The sequence below is a fragment of the Symsagittifera roscoffensis genome, chromosome 1 (assembly GCF_963678635.1).
Source record: "Symsagittifera roscoffensis chromosome 1, txSymRosc1.1, whole genome shotgun sequence".
NCBI classification, from domain to species: domain Eukaryota; kingdom Metazoa; phylum Xenacoelomorpha; order Acoela; family Convolutidae; genus Symsagittifera; species Symsagittifera roscoffensis.
The window spans coordinates 55,840,124-55,862,036 of record NC_087062.1 but is presented as its reverse complement, the minus strand read 5'-3'; the positions used below and the strand labels follow the sequence as shown (position 1 = coordinate 55,862,036).

General features: G+C 36.3%; 2 protein-coding genes across 6 annotated transcripts in view; one reads left to right on the top strand and one right to left on the bottom strand.

The window, feature by feature from the left end:
* The window catches only part of LOC134846000 (intraflagellar transport protein 81 homolog), a 282,975-nt gene that overhangs the window by 96,129 nt on the left and 164,933 nt on the right, over positions 1–21,913 (top strand). The gene's annotated exons all lie outside the window — the stretch shown is intronic.
* The window catches only part of LOC134856820 (uncharacterized), a 66,324-nt gene that overhangs the window by 39,199 nt on the left and 5,212 nt on the right, over positions 1–21,913 (bottom strand). For 2 of the 5 annotated variants that reach the window (XM_063873105.1, XM_063873107.1), the window contains exon 1: positions 10,926–10,976. The exons of 1 other annotated variant lie outside the window; for it this stretch is intronic. The gene's annotated coding sequence lies outside the window, so the exon portion shown is untranslated. Of the gene's footprint in view, positions 1–10,833; positions 10,977–21,913 lie in introns of those variants that run through there. 2 more of the 5 variants (XM_063873103.1, XM_063873104.1) reach the window with 1 other exon arrangement.

Here is a 21,913-nt window from a genome sequence, read left to right as displayed (position 1 = left end):
GGGAGCACCGATTAGCGTGTATGCTTTTTAGCATGCGCTAAAATCTTTATTTAGTTTTAGTTAGCAGGGCTTTTAGGGGAACAACGTGCGGTTCGTGTGAACAGTTCGTTTTTTTTTCAGTCGAAAATTGTTTAGTGTTTAATTTCATATGATATAACCCAAACCACAGATTTTTTGTCGGAATTACCTTGTCATTTTCGTGCAACTAAAACATCGACTTCGTGCAAAAATCATTCAGCAAATAGATCACGTCTAACGATTTTTATTGATGCAACTTTTTTCAGCTTTCGATCCTCTGCATCATGAGGATAGCGTATGGGGGGGGGGGGGGCTGGTAGGTGTGAACACAGGGATGAACGTGTTCGTTCGGGTTCGAAATTTGCAGAAAGCTGCAAAAAAAACAGGGAAAAATTAATTTATATCTTCAGACAATGGTTAATTTCCATGGTTTCATGAACTAAAAATAACCGATTATAAACAAAACAAAATGGATTACAATCGGTTCTAATGGAATATAATGGAATTGTTTTTTAACAAAAAAAGAAAAGATTATAATTGACTAAATCAATTAAGTGGTCTCAATTTGCCACAATAAATGATTATCTAGAAAAATTTTCAGTCGACAAAACCCATTATAGTCAATGTGCTCCCATGGAACTTCGGTGTGAATAGGAATTAAACTGTTTACGAAAGGAGTGAAATTGATACCATCATTAAATGCAAGTCACCTTATTGTCGACTTTCTAAATAACATAACAGAAAATTCTCAAAAAAACCCGATGAGCCAATTTAAAATGCATCAGGAATTAATCAAATTATGGTAGTTTGAAAAATACCAACCTGGCCAAACTGAAATTACTAATTTGCGCTATAATGCCCACGTTTTTAATTAACTTGTAGGCTTTAATTCGGCTTAGAAATCATCGGCATTAGTATTGACTGAAACGCTGAAAAGTTCAACAGAAGCGTTATACAACATAAATTTTGTTATTTTTTTATCATTGCGTACAAGAAAAAAATTGAAAGCAAAAAACTATCAAATTTCTTCTCAAATTAGTCTTTTAAAAAGAATAGACGGAGAAGTAATGAAAGCTTCTTCAGACACAAAAGACATCAGGCGCAATTTAATCTGGGGTTATTCTTCGTGAATTGTGATCAAATTGAAAACGTACACACCAAATCAAATGCATAAAAGCGGCTTGATAAATTAATAATGGCTGTTATGTTTGAAGAGCTATTTTTCAGAAACTTTCCAAGACCTCTAGTCTTTCCGGTTTCCTTTCTTTGAAATCATTTGAGTTCAAAATTAGATGATAAAAATACAAAGCATCAAAAACTAAAACACGGATTGATGGTCATAACGTGTTCTCAAAATCACAAAAGAGAGAGATGGGAATTTTATTAGGATCGGAAGTGTTTTCTTTCATGAATAATTTATGAGGTGAAAGAGCCGACAGAGATAGAATGTGAACTTCAAAGGTCATCGATTGACGTTGGATTCCTCCGCAAGGACAAGTTTACTGTCCTTATCTTTGAGCTTCTCTCCAGTGCGATTTTTGCTAAATTACTTTTGAAGAGATGCTTTTTGAAGTAATTTTTTTGCTGTTGTAGTTCTATCAAAAAGTATGAGATGTGAATATAAAGATAAACTGATTTAAGCAACTATTGTAGCATACAAATTAGCAATTCAGCTTTTTCAGAGAATTTTATGACGTCATTTTACAGGATACAGGAAGAGAGCCTATTTTGGACAGCTTGGCACAAAAAAAAACAAAAAAAGCTATAATGAAGCACAAATAACAAAACAAATTGTAAAAAAAAACGAATAGGGAAACGGGAAGTTTCTTGGTTTGCCATAAACCAAAATAATGATTATAGTTTTGATAGTTTTATGAGACTTGGACTCTCCGTGAAAGTTACGTTCGAATTTATTTTGATGCAAGTACAAAATTGTAGCAGGTACAAAATTGTTTATAGCTAAAATTATAGCTTCAAGGATACTATACGGGTATTAGTGCCCTTTATAGACTGGAAACCAGACACAGGATATATATTTCAAAGCATTTTTAACAGCAATTTATTGTCACTCAAGGAAAAGTTTTTAGAGGTCACAGTTTTTTAGATAGGTACAGTTTTTCAGGAGAAGAGATTTCTTTCAACTTCGGAAGAGACCACAACCTTTTATGGTAGCAGTTAATTAGTAACGAGAAAACTACAACAAACATTTGTTTCCCTAAGTTTTCAGCGTAATTAAGTGTTTTTTCGCGCAATTAAGCATTGGAAGAAGAAATTTGTTACCTGTAAACACCCGTTTGACATTGAGAGCTTCGAGCTTTTATGCCTATTTTTTTATAATTTAAATCATTTGGTGCGACGGCGACCGCTTGAAAAATTCAATTATTTAAGCGAGTTGGTGGTTATCGCCTTGGAATCGAAACGGGACCCTTTGAGCTCTTAGCCTTAAAGAGCCCTTAAGGTAGAAATAATCTGGGTTCAATGAATATATGATTTATGCTAAGTAGGATACTAACCTGAGGTAAATGAAAACATAGAACGGCGGAGATGCATCTAATTTATTTTTTTCGGCAGCAAAACCGGTAATGGGAAATAGAATTGCAGTAAAAACAGTTGTGTAATTATGGTAATCAATCGCTGCATAAGTGCAATTTTAAGGCGAACTAAAGCTCCACTATCAAATTCATGCAAGCTTTGCGAAAATTAAAACTATATTTTCAAAGGTGAAGACAAGCGAATAGAAAATACAACCATTTTGGCCAAAAATTTCAAAAAACCAAAACAGCAATTTGCTTGCTTCAAAAAATTTAATACAGGGTCGTGGTTTTATATTCAGATTTTTTGGAATGTTTGTACCATACTCTCGCATTTGAGTCTAAAAAACCTACAAGAGCAAAACTGCAAGCATTTGCACCAATGTAGCTAAGACCAATTCGCGAGCATTACGAATCAGCACTTTATCATCTCTCAATGAGCACAGAGATTTTTTAGGTTTCTCAAAAGCAAAAGTCGGCACAAAAAAGTTTCATATACGAGGGTTGAATAAATCCTTACGATCTATAACGTTACTTTAAGAATGATGATTAATTTATGTTTTATAGATGAAAAATTGATGAACCACTGCACTAAAATTCTTAGATCTGTTAAGGATCACTTGATGCAATTTATGCAATTATGGATTACCGCTGGTTCAGGGACGATTATTTATTGCTATGATTTTAATATGGAGAAGAGAATCCACGTAGATGGTACTCATGGGTAGACCTCAATAGAATAAAAACAACTCATTATTTATACCCATGAACAAAATTATTCAAAAAATGTTCATCAATCAATTTTGATCTATATTGATTATTAATTCGCAAATTTATTTTCATGGAAACGGAAAGACCAAAACATTTTGTTTCAGTTTTTACAATTTCCAGAAGTAGACAAAATTAGTTGTAAACTTTGTCATAAAACGGGTTATTCAGCTTTAGTCTACAACTACAGTAATAATAATCATAATAATAATAATCTGTTTTTACATGACTTCAAAAAACGAAACTTTTCCTCGTCTTGTTTGATTACATTATTTCAAAGCTTGAAAACATTTCGAAACTCAAAATAAAATTTATATTTTGTCGAATTTGAAAGCGATAACAAAATTTTTTTTCAAAAAGTCCAAAAGCAATATTTGGTGTGTAATGTGAAAACCATGTTTTGTTTTTGTTTTCATAATTTCAGATATACTTAGATCACCTAAAAAGAAGCGAACATTTTCAATCTTACAAAAAATTGAAAGCATATGTTTTCTTGACAAAAAATACATGGTAAATTATTACAGAGCCGAAAAAAAATGTAGCTATTTCAACTACAACCTACTATTTAAGTTATACTACAAAAAAACTCAACTTATAAGACAAACACTGGACATTATTTTTGAAAGAATGTATCAAGCAGACGATTTTACGCACACTTCTCATTGTTACAATATTTTGTAGCCATGTATTAGATTGAAATTTTGGTCTGACTTTCGAAGAAAGTGACGAAATATTTGTGCTCGGGTGGGTTTTTTCTCCAGACAAATTTCGATTTTTTAACTAGCCGTTTTTGACAATTTTTTCAGCTATCGAAAAACGATGTTGTTTGAGTTCTTAAGATTTTTTACCCAAGACTGTTTTTTGTAAATTTTTGGGGGATTATTGACCGCAAATTTAGGACAATTAACGCGCTATTAACGCGTAAGTGGTGATAAAATCCGTGTTCGAAATTGCTCCATATTGAACAGGCATGCTGTTTGGTCTATTTATTACTTCACGTTATGCAATTTATATCATTTCGTACTTTAAATTGCGTGTGGGAGGATAATTAAAAAAAAACTGGGACATTTTTTTCATTTTTTTTTTCTTTTTTGAAAAGTTTATGAGTTTTTTTAAAAGCCAACACTACACCCTACAAATCGAAAAAAAACAAGACTGCAAGTATGGCAAAGCCCTGAATGGTCCAAATACCCTTTATTTGGTAAACATTTTGGATTTTTTCAGAAATTAATTGTAGCAATTTGAGTCGTGTCTGGAATTAATAAAACCAATAAGCTGTCTCAATTCAATTTGGAACAATTTTGTAGCGCGTGATAAAAAACAAGCATCTTCTACATGTTCACGCCTGTTGTCATAAGAGATTGATCTTTCGAGAGGCCAGATTTTTGTTAAAAAGGTCTGAATAGATAAAACACCCCGAGCACATACCATAATCACTTTCTATATAAGTCGGACCAAAAACAAAAAAAGTCATTCTAAGTTCGCTTTGTTTTTGCACAATTTTTTTGTTAAACATCAAGCAATGCAGCAAACCAGAAAAAAATTGAAACTCTAAAAACTTTTATGTAGGCAAAAATGATCGTATACAGATTATTCCATGGAGCAAAATCTAGAAAAAAAAATGCTTGTCATACAATTGAATACTAAAATTCTTAAAATTTCAAAAATTATGTAGAATTGTGCATGAAAATTGTACCATTTATAACAAATGTTGAAATTTGTGCAGCTGTAATCTAATGGATCATACTTTTTTAACAGATCAGTCGCATTGAAATGCGAACTTACTCTTTCCCAAACACTCTCTTGTGACATCTAGAAACTAATAACTGCGCCCGAAATTTCAAAAATACTCTGATCAAACAGAGTTTCAGGAAACAAACAAAATTGATCTGAACCATGGTTTCTACAATCTGAACAGAAATATCTGGAGCGCAGAATCATATTTTTTCCCCAAATTCTGCTATGATACTGTAAGAATCCTCTCACCCTGAAAAAAACCAAAAAAGTTTTTTAAAAAAAGTACCAATGAGCTGCACAAAAAGTATCAAGCAGATCATTCTGCAAATTAATCTACCAAATTTTCTAAATTTTAATTCCGATTTCCAATTTTCGAAGAAAGACGTGATATCTGGAAACTAATAATTGCGCCAGAAATTTCAAAAAATATTCTGATCAAGCAGAGTTCCAAGAAACAAACAAAATTGATCTGAACCATGGTTTCGACAATCTGAACAGAAATAACTGGAGCGCAGAACCATATTTTTTACCCAACTTCTGCTATGATACTGTAAGAATCCCCTCACCCTGAAAAAAGCCCAAAAAAGTGTTTTTAAAAAGTACTAATGAGCTGCACAAAAAGTATCAAGCAGATCATTCTGCAAATTAATCTACCAAATTTTCTAAATTTTAATTCCGATTTCCAATTTTCGAAGAAAGACGTGATAAATTGAATGCTGTATATTTTTATGAGTATGAGTGTTCTTACTAAAAAGTATTAGACATTTTTGTTCTCATTTTTTCGAAAAGTTTTTTTCTACACCTCAGGCAATTTGTTGCAATTTCATTTGGAATTTTAGAGTTTGGCAAATTTGGTATACTTTAATTGCGCGAACAGTTTAACGCGTATAATCGACAGCGATTAATCCGGCTGCAAAACTGCTTACAAGCACAAAGCATTTTATCAAGTTAAAAGATCTAAACATTGCTTCAGTAAACGCCTACTTATCATTTTTACGTGGCACTGGTGAGTCAGTTTGTTTTTTAAATATTTCTGCAAATTAATTCAGCAATTATTTCATAGAGCAGTTGGAATTTTCAGGACTGACTTCACTTTGATTCTGATATGAGCAATCATGCTGTGTTTCTTGTTCAAATGACTTTCTTTAAATTCTATAAACAGTTAAAAATCATTTTTGTTTGCGTAAAGTTGCTTAAAAACTACCTGCAATTTGAATCTGACCTCGAATCTATTTTTTTTGTTGCAAAAAAGCAAACAAAACAGATTTTCAGATTTCTTGAATGATCATTTAAATGCGGATCAAAATTAATAAAGCCTCTGTTAAACATTGAAAATAATGTCGCAAAATTTCTTTGGTGAACCAAAACACTCAAGACATATGCGACAAAACAACTCTTTCTCATTTTTTGAATGTTGTCTTAGGATGGATATTAGAAAAGCATTAAGAGTTGATATGATATAGTCTCGAAGTGAAACAAAATCATTTTGCAAAAATACTTAAAACCCAAAAAAGACAGTTTATTTGCTTCAAAAGATCTTATGTGGGGTCGTTTTTTGCAGAACTTTGTGGAAGTCTACTATTATAGTTTTTCAGGTACTTTTCTACAGAATTTTGACAATATTCAAAAAACAAATGGAGCAAAAACTTTTCATTTTTTCGTTTGATTGTATAACTTTTTACATAAAATCAAGCCATTTAAAAAATTTTGTCGATAGCGTCGCAAAAACAACAAGTCATAGTTCTTTCCCAACTGTAAAACTTGCCTTGAATTAAAAAAAAACGTAAGAATTGAAAACGGTTTAAACTTGAAATAACAAATCAAGTAAGATGTACTTTTTGTTCCGACCATTAAAAGGGGGAGGCTCTTTGTATTCGGTTGTAGTATGTTTTAGTTTTTTTTTCACGCAAAACCAGCTACCACAAATAATCATTGGACTGGGTTGAGTGATATATCATATTAAAGCCCTTTTAGTCGTGGTTCGAACGACATTTAAAAATTTTGAAAATTTTTTTCCAGTGTTGAGAAAAACCGGTTTTAATTTTTTTTTTGTCGTATTTCGAGCGAATGCAGCAAGGGAGCAGGCTTACAACAACTGAATTAGGAGAAATTTAAAACTTAAGTCATAAAAAACTTAACTTTAACCAAGTAAAACTAGTTTTTGAAGTTTTGATTTTTCATTGTTGTTTTTCTAGTCAATTTTCTAAAAAAAATGTTTGTGTCCGTTTTGCCTGTTTTACTATGAATGTCAAATATGCTTAGATTACAGTTCTACATCAAACTTTTTTATCACCCCACGCAGAAAAACTAATTTGAAAAAAAAATTTATCTTATAATTTTTTTAAAGGCTATGGTCGGAACATTCTGTGCTACTTGCACAGTAACCGGCTATCCTTGTTTTAGTTTGCCATAGTTTGTTCTTTTTTTTCGCTAAAAATCATAAATCACATAAGTCAATGGGATATGTTTCAATATGGTTAAGTTATGGTTGTCTAAAACTCAAAGTACTTTTCTAAGCCAAATAAAAAATAAAAATAACAAAACTGCTCGTATCAGGGCGAAGCCCTGAATGTTCCGACTGCCTAGTAAGGGTTATGGAGCAGTAATAACATTTAAAATATAAATTTAATAAAATGAAAAAAAAATTTTCTTTAATTTGAAAATTTTTTTTGAAAATCATCCCCCCACACGCCACATAAAGTACAAAAGGATAGATTTCGCTCATTGTAACAAATCAATTATGGAACGATATAAAAAAAAATCCGTCAAAAATGGCTAGTTAAAAAGTCGAAATTTGTCTGAAGAAAAAAAAACCCACCCCGAGCACAAATATTCCGTTACTTTCGTATCGAAAGTCGGAACAAAAAGTCAAAAGTCAACAACATCTGTCAAAAAATCCAAAAAAGTCTCAAATAATGCTTGAGTATAGTACCTGGATTGTCGCCATTGATTGTTTAACCTTCAAATTGTAACAAATTTACAGAAAAACCCTCGACAAAATTTCAATTACGAATAAAATATTTAGAATGTCACTGCACTTACATGTAGTTATCGGTCCCCACGGTCTTATCAAATAAAAATTTGGTATGAACGTTGACACACCAGCTGTACCCTTTGATCATGACAAAATAAATGGTTTTCTGTATCACGAAAACCTAGAAAAACTAATTACCGCTTTCTCTTGCAAAAAGTATCGGTGTACTCTTGTAATTCTCAGGCAGGTAATTTTGATCATGGTATGTTGGGACCAATTGAGTAGACAAACAGTTGAATTGACGAAATGATAACAAGTCATTAGTAAAAGTGGTGCTCAGTTTTGTTGTAATTTAATCTGTTATTAATAGGTGAAAGCTATTGCCATGGGATTTACGATTTTCTCAAAAGGACCAGGCGGATTACCAGATAAAAAAAACTGGCTCAGTTTCAAATCCATGAAGAGGGTTTGACATCTAAATCCGCCCCTGTTTAAAAGCAAGAACTAATTACCTTATCGATCTAGAAAACTATTGAGTGGAAAAAAGACTGCTCGTATATCACGGCAAAGCCTAGAATGGTCCGACTGTCCCTTCATTCATATCGAATAGTTTTTGGGAAAAGAAAAATTTGAAAACCTATAAATTTTAGATAATTTCAAAGCGTGAAATGCTGAGTCATATGCAATTAATACGACCGATCTGATTAGCTAGCTTCAATTCATTTTAGAACGATTTGTTGTGCGGGATAATTTGTCACGTATAAATAATTAGCGTTACGCTCTGAATTAAATCTTCAAAACGCGCATAATTTAGTCCAGAACATGGCTAAGTTGGCAATTTTCAAACCCCCAGAACTTTACAAAAAAACAATGGGAGGTAAAATATCTTTTATAGACTTGAGCTCAGAAAGTTGATATTTTCAGGGGCGTATAGAAAAACTTGGTCGAAAACCATTATTTCTATCAGCGAAATTTGACTGAATAAAAAAAACCACATCGAGCATAAATTTTCAGTTTTCTTTGAAAGTCGGAGCAATAATATAGGTCAAGTAGTGTGAAAATTGCACAGACCGCTTTGACCACCATTCATAGAAATTTCATGATACTTAAAAAAATTAGAAAAAACGATTACAAGCTTTCAAAAAAAGAGCAAACACCTTTGTTAGGGGAAGACTTAATAGTTTTGCACGTGTGCGATGTAATTTCGACTTTCGAGTTTTAAGAAAAATTTTGTTGTTGTTTCTTTGACGATTAGATTCAAATTCCAATTCCTCCAATTATGTTAAAATTTCTATTTTTACCGAGCCTCATACATGGGCGGATCTAAATTTTTCTCCAGGGGTAAAAGATGGAGTTGCAAAAAAATTATGAAACCTTGTCGACCTTTTTTCTAGGTCGACCAAAGTATTTTAAATCGCTTTTTGCGAAATATTATAACAAACCCTGTTTTGTTGAGCTTATTTGAAAAAAAACAGGCTTTAAAACCATTTCGTGGGACTTTCGTAAACTTTTGGTAAGCTTACGACCCGAGAGTCACGTTTTTTTGGAGAGCAATCCCCCTCAATTTTGATATTCATTGGCACCTATGAAAGTTTTTAGCGTTGTGAATTATCAAAAAATGGAGGTCGTAAAAAATTTGGACAGACAGTAGGCTGATCTTCTAAGAAAAGGATTGAGACTCAAAATCAAAATGCTGCATAAAACATGATGTTTTTTTCCCAATTCCCAATTGGCATTAATTATGAGTTGTTTCTCAGACCCGTGCAATTATGTTTCTCACACCCGTTTTTAACTGGCTTATATTTGTAATTGAGATCAAATTAAACAAGAGTGCTTGGATCAGGGCAAAGCCTTGAATGTTCTGACTGCCTTTTAAGGTCTATGGAGCAGTGTTCGCAGTTTTTTTGGTGTTTTTTTTGCAAAAATTATCCTTACGCTAATTAAATCGGATTAAATTTCCGCATACGCGTTAATAGCTCAAAGTACTTCGCGCGTTAATTTTCCCAAATTGGCTAAATTTGCAATCTTTTAATCCTCATAATTTTATGAAAATTGATCATAGGTGAAAAATAATTTTAGTATTGACCTCAGGACAACAATACATTTCAGCTGATACATAAAATTTACCGTCACATGACCAGTTAAAAATTTGAAATTTATCTGCGGAAAAACAACCACGACTACAAATTTTTTGTATTTTTTTCCAAAATTCGGAACATTCAACACGCGCATTCAGTCAAACAATATTCCAATAACTGAAATTTGGGTGTATTTTAGTTATTTTTTTCAACGCAAAATAAGATAACGAAAAAATCATCGGAAAAGAGTGCGTGATATATCAAATTGGAGCCCTTTCAGTCTTTTTGAAAAACTTGCCCCAGTGTCATGAAAAAGTGTCATTTTCGGTAGGTCTTTATAAGTGATGTAGGAAAGCTGGGAAGTTTTTGGTCGAAAAAACGTCGAAAACCCCACCTCTAGAAAATCCTAGGTTCGCCCCTGCCTGGGACCTTAAACGAAAAACTGGAATATTCGATGGTTTACCCCGATACGAGCAGTCTCGTAGGTAGTTTGCAACCAGTTTCACCCCACTGACTTTTGCGTTTTTACAGCCAAAAAATAAGCCCAGAGGGGGCAGATGAGCCGGATAGATTGGTGGCAGATCAGACAAGAAAACAGTCCAGAAGTGAAATGTGTGTGAATATTAGCAAACGCTTATTTTCAATCAGAAAAATAGACGAGCTGATCATAATTTGATTTTTATGTCAAATTTAAATCATTTAATAGTAGTTGAAGAGAAATTCATACCTGGTTGGATCAGAAAAACCCTCGATTGTAATGGGAAAAGATGACAATACAGGCTTTGACAAGAAAATTTAATTTGACCCAGGAATACTTACTAGAATTTTAGCTCATTGATTAACTATTAGTTCAACTGCTTGTGATTGCAGTCATCTCAAAATAATCTCTAAGTCGATCCGTTTTCAAAATAAATAATTGAAAAAAAATCGTCCAATCACCGACTGATGTAAAATGAAAAAAGGCTGTTAAAAGTGTCTTTTTTTCATAATTAAATTGAAGGTGGTAGATTTCAGCGACGTAACCATTTTTGGCAGGACACGATGAAATTGACTGTATAATTATAAAAAAAGAGGCTATTTTTTAGAATCTTAATGGGTCATCACTCAGCTAGATTATTGGTTGTATCAAAGTACTGCACTATCAAATTTAGGTCAGAATTTCCGCTTTGCATTAATTACGTCCTGAACTTCTCATAATGATTTCTCAAAAAGAGGGATATATTTTGTTTGATTTTTGGGTTTGTGAATCAAACTAAGATCACTTTTGTCAGAGGAGATAAAAGTTAATTGGATCTGAATAATATTAAATGATTAAAAAGAAGTTTTTATTTAAAATTTTTTCACAGCTCGACTGACAACGTCTCACTCTCAAGTTTAGAGCAACTCCTCCTTATTTAATAAAAAAATGAATAGTATGATAACTATTTGCATCCTGTGTGACAGCTAAGGCATTATAAACCATCTTCTTTTTAACACAATCCTAATATTTCACAAATGATCGGTATCGGTTAATAGATAAACGATTCGTTCGTTACACCATGAGCTCATAAACTTCAAAGAGGCTAACATTGTCTTCTGAAAATTTTGTTTCAGAAGAATTGACGCGCGCTGGTTTAAAAGATTAGGAAAAAAGTTAATTCTCCGATTATTAAAAGAATATTTTGACTTAACGATGCCAAGCTCTGTTATGTAACTAAGCATAAATTTGAGCCAACTCGCCTGATATCCTCTATAAATGCTTACAGTGCTTGCAATTGTCCATCGAATCAACAAGACTGCTCGTATCAGGGCGACGCTTTGAATGTTCCGACTGCCAACAGGTCTCAAATATTTCATGTATATTTTGTTGATAAACTATAAATTTTGGACTGCAAATATCATAAATGAAATTCTACCGATTAATTTACGTCAATTCAATTGGGAGCGGGACAATTTGTGAGTGCGGGACAATTTGTAAGCGTATGGACATTAATAGTTTTCAGTTGAGCAGTTCAAACGCATTTAGGCTATTGGCAAGCACACTCGTCAAATCCCTGATCGATCCACACGGGGGCGTAGCGATTAGAATGTGTGCCTACTAGCGTGTGTTAATTGTTTTAACTGGGTCTTCTTCCGGACGAAAAACAATTCAGTCTAAAATTTTAAATCATTTCGAAAAACATTTCATTTGTTATAAAGTTTAAACTTCCTGCTCGCCTGATTGAAAATTTGGCTCATTGCACGCTGTTCAAAATCGCAAAACTGAGTAAACAAAACGTGAAATAGCGAATCTTCAATTCCACTCTTTTACATGGAATGCTAATCGACACACATGCTAATAGGCCGGTCGCCGACCCACACGACCGATAAACTTTCAAAGTATAACTGTTCCGAATATTTAGAACCACCCCGAAACTATACGTTCCTCATTGTTTCGACAACAATAACCAAACACACCTGTACAAAGTGCCGACATGTTATTCAATGTCGAAGCAATTGGCAGAAAAACGCGTTTTTTGCCGTTAAATTGAATTCCAAGAAACGTCGCCGAGTTTCACAATTTGTCAATGACATCCGCAGTTTTCTCCCCAAAACTTGTAGTTTAGCCTCTGAATTCTGCAGTCTGTCTCTGGGTTCCGTGATTTGTCGTTGAAACTGACAAACTGTTAAATTTATTGTGTTTTGCATTATTTTAAAGATTTTCGGAAATAAGAGTTCAGTGCAAAATGTGGATCTGTGGCGTCGTAAAAAATAGTTTCAACCAATTAAACATTTTTTTTGTGGTAAGGGTTAGACTAAAGAAAGCCAGGAAAAAACTACAATTGATATTAAAAGCAAAACAAAAGACAATTCTATGCTTGAATTAACCATTCTGAAGAGTCGCTCTAAGTCTTTTTGAATAACTGCTTTGAAAAGTTTTTCCCAATGTTTTTTTTGATACTATCGGTCAAATTGCGATTGAAGGAAGCTCAATTTAAAACTTGTCTCAAACAGAGGTAAAATTTTATTCTGGTGCCTCAAAAATAAAATATGTATATAAATACACAAATTCAAATTACCCTTCAACTTCATGTTTTGAGTAATTGGTACTTGCCCTATTATTGGATGTAGTAAGCGCTCAAATTTTAATCACTAGATATCCACTATCTACTTTGTATTAAGTGGAAAATTTTTTAAGAATTCTTTTTACGCTGATTTCTTAGCTGATTTTTTCTAGTGACACCATGCGTGCTGTCCTTAAGCATTGTCTAGATTTGATTTGGAACCGATCTGTATTGTTAATTTCCAATATTAATAAACAACTGGATTATCATCACAAATACTAAGTTAGAGGTCAACCAAAGGTGGCAAACGCTCCGAAGATTGCTACCTGACAATTGTATCCAGCACCAGCCTAGGATGAAATTGCTTGACAGATAACTTAGTTAACATAACTGAATGAAATAAATGAACCAGTTTAATCACTATGACACTCCCCTTTTTATGAAATGAAATTGTATGAATGGACAGATATAACGAAATGTACTCAAAAAGTTGTTGGTTTAATGTGCAACTTGAGTTATTGAGTTTTTGATTGATCCAATCAGCCCTCATCCTGGACTTTTTCAAGAATTGAGTTTTTACTTTTTGTCCCCTCCTTTAGATATGTGATCAATCATCACTGCTCCCATTTTAGTTACCGCTGTTCTTTTCCTTCCAATCCTGCGCGTGGCCGTATCGTCTATACTACTGTTCGAGTCTTGGCGCGAGAATGAGACAAGGCGCTGCTTCTTTTCCCGGTTCCTCTTTTCGTCCCCTGGCTGGATACTTTCGGCTTTCGCCGAGGGCGCATTCGTTGTTGGTGCCGAGGATGCATTCGGGTCGTCGAATAAGTCGTCCAGCGCTCGCTTTCGTTCCTTCCCGGTCGCGTTTTTCTCGCCGCATTTCCCGTTTCTTTGTCATCTTTGATGCCGTCGGTCGATCGCTTGCCTCGAATGTGGCCGGTTGACCCAATGTTAATGCCGCCGTTGGATTTTTGTCCGCGATCTGTTCTGATGCCAGTGGCTGATTGTCGTCTTAGTCAGAATCAGATTCATTTTCGTCACCATTGCGTGGTGGGAGGCTGGTTGATAAAGTGCCTTTGGCTGCTAATTTTCTAGGTAACTCATGCGTAGTCAGTGGCTTGGGTAAACCGCTAGAGGACCGTTTCTTCGGTGTAATCGGTTTTCTGATGGCTAATCCAGACTTCCTAAGAAGACTCTCATTACCCATCTTTATTGTAAGCACGCTTTCCGTAACAATTTTAGTTTTGAAGAGTTTATACCTCTTAAGATTTCGATAGCCCGTCCGTTGAAAAACCACAGTTATGCTCGGTTCCGCTGTCATCCTACCCGATGGTTCATAACCATGATTCATTGCCTGGTAGTCCGTTAGTTGGATTGGTTGATTTCGCGTTCGGTCACCTGACTGGGTTTGGCATTTTTCGTGCCACTGGATCTCGCTCATCTAAAAAGGCAGGTTAAGATTCAAGTAGGTTTGAGCAGTCTATGTTTTTTAGCGATGGTCTTTTCGTTAAGTCCCTTGGCACAGTGTTTGCCTCCCGACCATTGTGGGCTTCCAACGGAGTGATCATAAGTGTTGTTTGAAAATCGTAGCGCTTTTTCTCCAAGAGTTCAGGCTTCTCGTTGCGCGCAAAGATTAGAGCTGAGTTTTTCATTTTGCCGATTGATCATTCGACAAAACTCGTCGCTCGATTTTCGTTTACAGGAGATTGTAGTATTTCTGTCCCTTCGCTGTTACAAAAAGCTTTTAAGTCTTTCGACATGAAGTTAATTTCTTGATCTACGTGAACTTTCCTCGGCACCCCGTGATTCTTTATATATATGGCTTAATGAACTTAAGAGTTTTATTCGAGCGTTTTGTTCCGCAGTTTTTTGCCGATGTCCAATGCGAGAATCGGTTGACAGCTATCAACACGTTCTTTTACGATTCTTTTGAATAACTAAGAGGCCCCAGAAATCTAATTGCAACAAGTCATTAGGCTTTCTTGGTTCCGGAATGTTACTTAGATCTAACTTGCTACACATATGTTTGAGGTTCTTTCCCGCCGCAGTGCATTCCGTGAAAATTGGGAGACCAATTATATTTTGCCGCCGTGAACACATTTGATTTTCTTTTGTGCTATTAATGCAGTCTGTTGTTTATGGCTTTATATAGGGTATTGAGATTGACTTGCTTCTTGTTCTTCCACAGGTTAATATCGCGTACATGGAAATTGATAACAAATTGCGAGTAGTAGCGGTTCATTTCATGCACTTGTTGTTGTATTTCCGGGTCTTTTTTTCACCATCTTGTATATTGCTTGTAATTGCGGGTCTGAGGCGTATTATGATTCGATGAATCTGAGGATGAACAGTTCCGGAAAAGCTGTGTTTTTCTAAATTATCTAACAATTGTGAGGGACTATGGACATGATGCAATTTTTAGATCCACCGGCCGGAGGATAAATTTTGTCCTTGAACCCCGAAGAAACGGATAACACTGGGTTTGTTTGTGTGCTCTTCGTTTCTGTTTCAATAGCCGGCAGTTGGGTTTCTCCATTCAGCTCCTCCACTTGGACGTCTCCGCTGTCACTCTTGTGTCAACTCGGACGTCTCTCCAAAACCTTCACAAGTTTCCTAAATGTCTTCTCCAGTGTCTCTGATTTTTCTTGATATAACTTGCTCCTTTAAGTTAATAATTGCACCACTATTTTTGAGTTTTCGGCGCGTGACCCCTTGGGCCTATGAAAATTGCTGTCCATTCTGATTAGTTGAATGTTTGCCGCATGCTAAATTGCCCCTTAGCGGTTGTTTTGCTTGCCAAAATTTGCGTATTACGTTTCTATTGGCTGAAATTGGCTCATTCGCGGAATAGAAATACTGAATTTTTGGTCCTCCGGATAAATTAGATTTTGCAGGATCGAGCGCTTTACGAATGGAATTTGTTTTTGCACGGTGCACATTCTTTCGTAATTTGAAACCGGCTTAGCTAAGCTGTTTGATTTTTGGGATTGATGAATGTATTTTTTGTCGTCATTCAGATAACGCGATGCAAATGAGATTGACCGCCCCTCCTTCCGAAACGAATTGTTCCAGAACGGCTCCTAATCCGTTATGACTTGCGCCTCACACCATCCTAAAATCCTTGTGCACGTCAAAATGTTTTAGTTCCACAATTTTTGGTTTTTCAAGTTATCGAAAGCCGCCTGACACTCCGGTGTCCCCATATAATCCTTTTCGCGGCTGAGTAACGGGCGTAATGGTGCCGATGATTCGGCCAGCGCAGGCATATTTTTATGCAACTTGTGAATCGATCCCATTAACGATTTAAGCTGCGATAGTGTGCGCGGAGGTTTGAGTTTTTTGCTTGGTACTGTTTTCCGAATTAAATGGGTTACTCTTTTCTAGGTTATTTTATGCCCGAACCGTTCGAACTCTTGTTGCGCAAACTTGCACATTGTCAAATTTTGTGCCATATTCAGTTTGTCTAGCTTTTTCAGTTTTTTTCTCGACCGCCGATATGTGTTTAATTTCCGATCTTTTAAAAAAATATATTATCAATGAACGCATGTGCATGTAGAAATTCTGAAAAAATGGAATCCATAACTCTCTGGAATTCTGCTTGCATTGTGGCTAGACCGTAAAAACTTTTTTCCCAAATTAACCCAAATTAACCCTGTCGATTTTCCCCAAATTAACGAAAAGTTACATTGTACTCTAGTATCCAGGCTGAGCGGCAGTTGTCCGCAGGCGTACGTTAAGTCCATGCAACGCAATGCAATATAATTTTTGTGGTGTTTTCGTTGACCGACAAAGCTCAAACTTTACTTCCCTGTTTGTCATATTTACAATGAACACATCCGTCAGTCTCCTGGACTCCTGGACTCCAATTGTGCTTCTTGCTGCAAGCCCACTGAGAACAGAATGAAACTGTTCCGAAGACTCGCCAATGCGTCTCCTTTTTTGCATTTCATCTTGTCCTTTTTCTCGGAGGCACAAGTATAAGTTGGAAATCAAAGCCTGCTCTGGTTCCAATCTTGGTTTCCTCTGATTCCACGTCTGCTGGTAAAACCTCTCTATTTGTGTCGGTAAAACTTTGCTGCATTTATTGAATATTTGCTTCCATATTCCACAACATTGGTGGTTCAGCGTATTTCGGACTCGTTCCGCTTGATGCTCCGGCTGTCAAAACATGCGTTTTCGTATAATTGTCACCACTCTCATAGGACAACGCAATGCAATATACTTTTTGTGGTGTTTTCGTTGACCGACAAAGCTCATACTGGGCTTCCCTGTTTGTCATATTTACAAGGAACACATCCGTCAGTCTCCTGGACTCCTGGACTCCAAACGTGCTTCTTGCTGCAAGCCCACTGAGAACAGAATGAAACTGTTCCGAAGACTCGCCAATGCGTTGCATGCGCGACAATCATTGAAACACTTTATACGACTCATTTCGTTCCTTCTTGAACTCTCCATCAATGGCATCTAGCACCCTCGGATTTTGCGTAGCACCCAAATCCAGACGTGGTCTCCTTTTGTGCAACTCTTGTCATATTACCTTCAGTAATAACAAACAGCGATGTGGGTCAAATTTTTTGTGCCGCATTATAGAGGAATCGATTTTATACGAGGCAACGAAAAAATTGATTGGATCAGAGTCTGTAAAAAGAAGCGGAATGAATGGCACAATCAACGCACCGAAACCAGAGCTTATCAAAAAAACTATCGCCCGGGTCGAGGTAACGGACTCATGCCCAGACTTTGAGGGTCGTGTCGCATCCGGATTCAGACCCAAGTTGTATGGTTTTAACTATTTTTTGCGTTAAGAGTCAGACTAAGGAAAGCCAGGAAAAAAAACTACAATTGATAATAAAAGCAAAACAAAAGACAATTCTATGCTTGAATTAACCATTCTGAAGAGTCGCTCTAACTTTTTTGAATAACTGCTTTGAAAAGTTTTTCCCAATGTTTTTTTTTTGATACTATCGGTCAAATTGCGATTGAAGGAAGCTCAATTTAAAACTTGTCTCTAACAGAGGTAAAATTTTAATCTGGTGCCTCAAAAATAAAATATGTATATAAATACACAAATTCAAATTACCTCCCAACTTCATGTTTTGAGTAATTGGTACTTGCCCTATTATTGGATGTAGTAAGCGCTCAAATTTTAATCACTAGATTTATATCTACTTTGTATTAAGTGGAAAATTTTTTAAGAATTCTTTTTACGCTGATTTCTTAGCTGATTTTTTCTATTGACACCATGGTTGCTTTCCTTAAGCATTGTCTAGATTTGATTTGGAACCGATCTGTATTGTTAATTTCCAATATTAATAAACAACTGGATTATCATCACAAATACTAAGTTAGAGGTCAACCAAAGGTGGCAAACGCTCCGAAGATTGCTACCTGACAATTGTATCCAGCACCAGCCTAGGATGAAATTGCTTGACAGATAACTTAGTTAACATAACTGAATGAAATAAATGAACCAGTTTAATCACTATGACACTCCCCTTTTTATGAAATGAAATTGTATGAATGGACAGATATAACGAAATGTACTCAAAAAGTTGTTGGTTTAATGTGCAACTTGAGTTATTGAGTTTTTGATTGATCCAATCAGCCCTCATCCTGGACTTTTTCAAGAATTGAGTTTTTACTTTTTGTCCCCTCCTTTAGATATGTGATCAATCATCACTGCTCCCATTTTAGTTACCGCTGTTCTTTTCCTTCCAATCCTGCGCGTGGCCGTATCGTCTATACTACTGTTCGAGTCTTGGCGCGAGAATGAGACAAGGCGCTGCTTCTTTTCCCGGTTCCTCTTTTCGTCCCCTGGCTGGATACTTTCGGCTTTCGCCGAGGGCGCATTCATTGTTGGTGCCGAGGATGCATTCGGGTCGTCGAATAAGTCGTCCAGCGCTCGCTTTCGTTCCTTCCCGGTCGCGTTTTTCTCGCCGCATTTCCCGTTTCTTTGTCATCTTTGATGCCGTCGGTCGATCGCTTGCCTCGAATGTGGCCGGTTGACCCAATGTTAATGCCGCCGTTGGATTTTTGTCCGCGATCTGTTCTGATGCCAGTGGCTGATTGTCGTCTTAGTCAGAATCAGATTCATTTTCGTCACCATTGCGTGGTGGGAGGCTGGTTGATAAAGTGCCTTTGGCTGCTAATTTTCTAGGTAACTCATGCGTAGTCAATGGCTTGGGTAAACCGCTAGAGGACCGTTTCTTCGGTGTAATCGGTTTTCTGATGGCTACTCCAGACTTCCTAAGAAGACTCTCATTACCCATCTTTATTGTAAGCACGCTTTCCGTAACAATTTTAGTTTTGAAGAGTTTATACCTCTTAAGATTTCGATAGCCCGTCCGTTGAAAAACCACAGTTATGCTCGGTTCCGCTGTCATCCTACCCGATGGTTCATAACCATGATTCATTGCCTGGTAGTCCGTTAGTTGGATTGGTTGATTTCGCGTTCGGTCACCTGACTGGGTTTGGCATTTTTCGTGCCACTGGATCCCGCTCATCTAAAAAGGCAGGTTAAGATTCAAGTAGGTTTGAGCAGTCTATGTTTTTTAGCGATGGTCTTTTCGTTAAGTCCCTTGGCACAGTGTTTGCCTCCCGACCATTGTGGGCTTCCAACGGAGTGATCATAAGTGTTGTTTGAAAATCGTAGCGCTTTTTCTCCAAGAGTTCAGGCTTCTCGTTGCGCGCAAAGATTAGAGCTGAGTTTTTCATTTTGCCGATTGATCATTCGACAAAACTCGTCGCTCGATTTTCGTTTACAGGAGATTGTAGTATTTCTGTCCCTTCGCTGTTACAAAAAGCTTTTAAGTCTTTCGACATGAAGTTAATTTCTTGATCTACGTGAACTTTCCTCGGCACCCCGTGATTATTTATATATATGGCTTAATGAACTTAAGAGTTTTATTCGAGCGTTTTGTTCCGCAGTTTTTTGCCGATGTCCAATGCGAGAATCGGTTGACAGCTATTAACACGTTCTTTTACGATTCTTTTGAATAACTAAGAGGCCCCCAGAAATCTAATTGCAACAAGTCATTAGGCTTTCTTGGTTCCGGAATGTTACTTAGATCTAACTTGCTACACATATGTTTGAGGTTCTTTCCCGCCGCAGTGCATTCCGTGAAAATTGGGAGACCAATTATATTTTGCCGCCGTGAACACATTTGATTTTCTTTTGTGCTATTAATGCAGTCTGTTGTTTATGGCTTTATATAGGGTATTGAGATTGACTTGCTTCTTGTTCTTCCACAGGTTAATATCGCGTACATGGAAATCGATAACAAATTGCGAGTAGTAGCGGTTCATTTCATGCACTTGTTGTTGTATTTCCGGGTCTTTTTTTCACCATCTTGTATATTGCTTGTAATTGCGGGTCTGAGGCGTATTCTGATTCAATGAATCTGAGGATGAACAGTTCCGGAAAAGCTGTGTTTTTCTAAATTATCTAACAGTTGTGAGGGACTATGGACATGATGCAATTTTTAGGTCCACCGGCCGGAGGATAAATTTTGCCCTTGAACCCCGAAGAAACGGATAACACTGGGTTTGTTTGTGTGCTCTTCGTTTCTGTTTCAATAGCCGGCAGTTGGGTTTCTCCATTCAGCTCCTCCACTTGGACGTCTCCGCTGTCACTCTTGTGTAAAGTCGGACGTCTCTCCAAAACCTTCACAAGTTTCCTAAATGTCTTCTCCAGTGTTTCTGATTTTTCTTGATATAACTTGCTCCTTTAAGTAAATAATTGCACCACTATTTTTGAGTTTTCGGCGCGTGACCCCTTGGGCCTATGAAAATTGCTGTCCATTCTGATTAGTTGAATGTTTGCCGCATGTTAAATTGCCCCTTAGTGGTTGTTTTGCTTGCCGAAATTTGCGTATTACGTTTCTATTGGCTGAAATTGGCTCATTCGCGGAATGGAAATATTGAATTTTCGGTCCTCTGGATAAATTAGATTTTGCAGGATCGAGCACTTTACGAATGGAATTTGTTTTTGCACGGTGCACATTTGAAACCGTGCACATTTTGCACGGTGCAATTAATTTGAAACCGGCTAAGCTAAGCTGTTTGATTTTCGGGATTGATGAATGTCTTTTTTGTCGTCATTCAGATAACGCGATGCAAATGAGATTGACCGCCCCTCCTTCCGAACCGAATTGTTCCAGAACGGCTCCCAATCCGTTATGACTTGCGCCTCACACCATCCTAAAATCCTTGTGCACGTCAAAATGTTTTAGTTCCACAATTTTTGGTTTTTCAAGTTATCGAAAGCCGCCTGACAGTCCGGTGTCCCCATATAATCCTTTTCCCGGCTGAGTAACGGGCGTAATGGTGCCGATGATTCGGCCAGCGCAGGCATATTTTTATGCAACTTGTGAATCGATCCCATTAACGATTTAAGCTGCGATAGTGTGCGCGGAGGTTTGAGTTTTTTGCTTGGTACTGTTTTCCGAATTAAATGGGTTACTCTTTTCTAGGTTATTTTATGCCCGAACCGTTCGAACTCTTGTTGCGCAAACTTGCACATTGTCAAATTTTGTGCCATATTCAGCCATTTGTGCCATATTGATATTTATTTTTATGAACTTGTTGATTTAACTCACGAGCTTCCAGTGCGAGTTTTACCGAACTGTCCTTCTTTAGCCTTATTACTATTGGAGAGATAAAGCATCGGTCCGAACAGTAGTCGAGTTTTCCTTGGTGCAACAGCGTAGCTATTTCCTCGTCTATTTTTTTAAAACTTATGAGAATTTGTCTGCCCTTTTGCTGAATGAGTAATAGCTTTTTAAA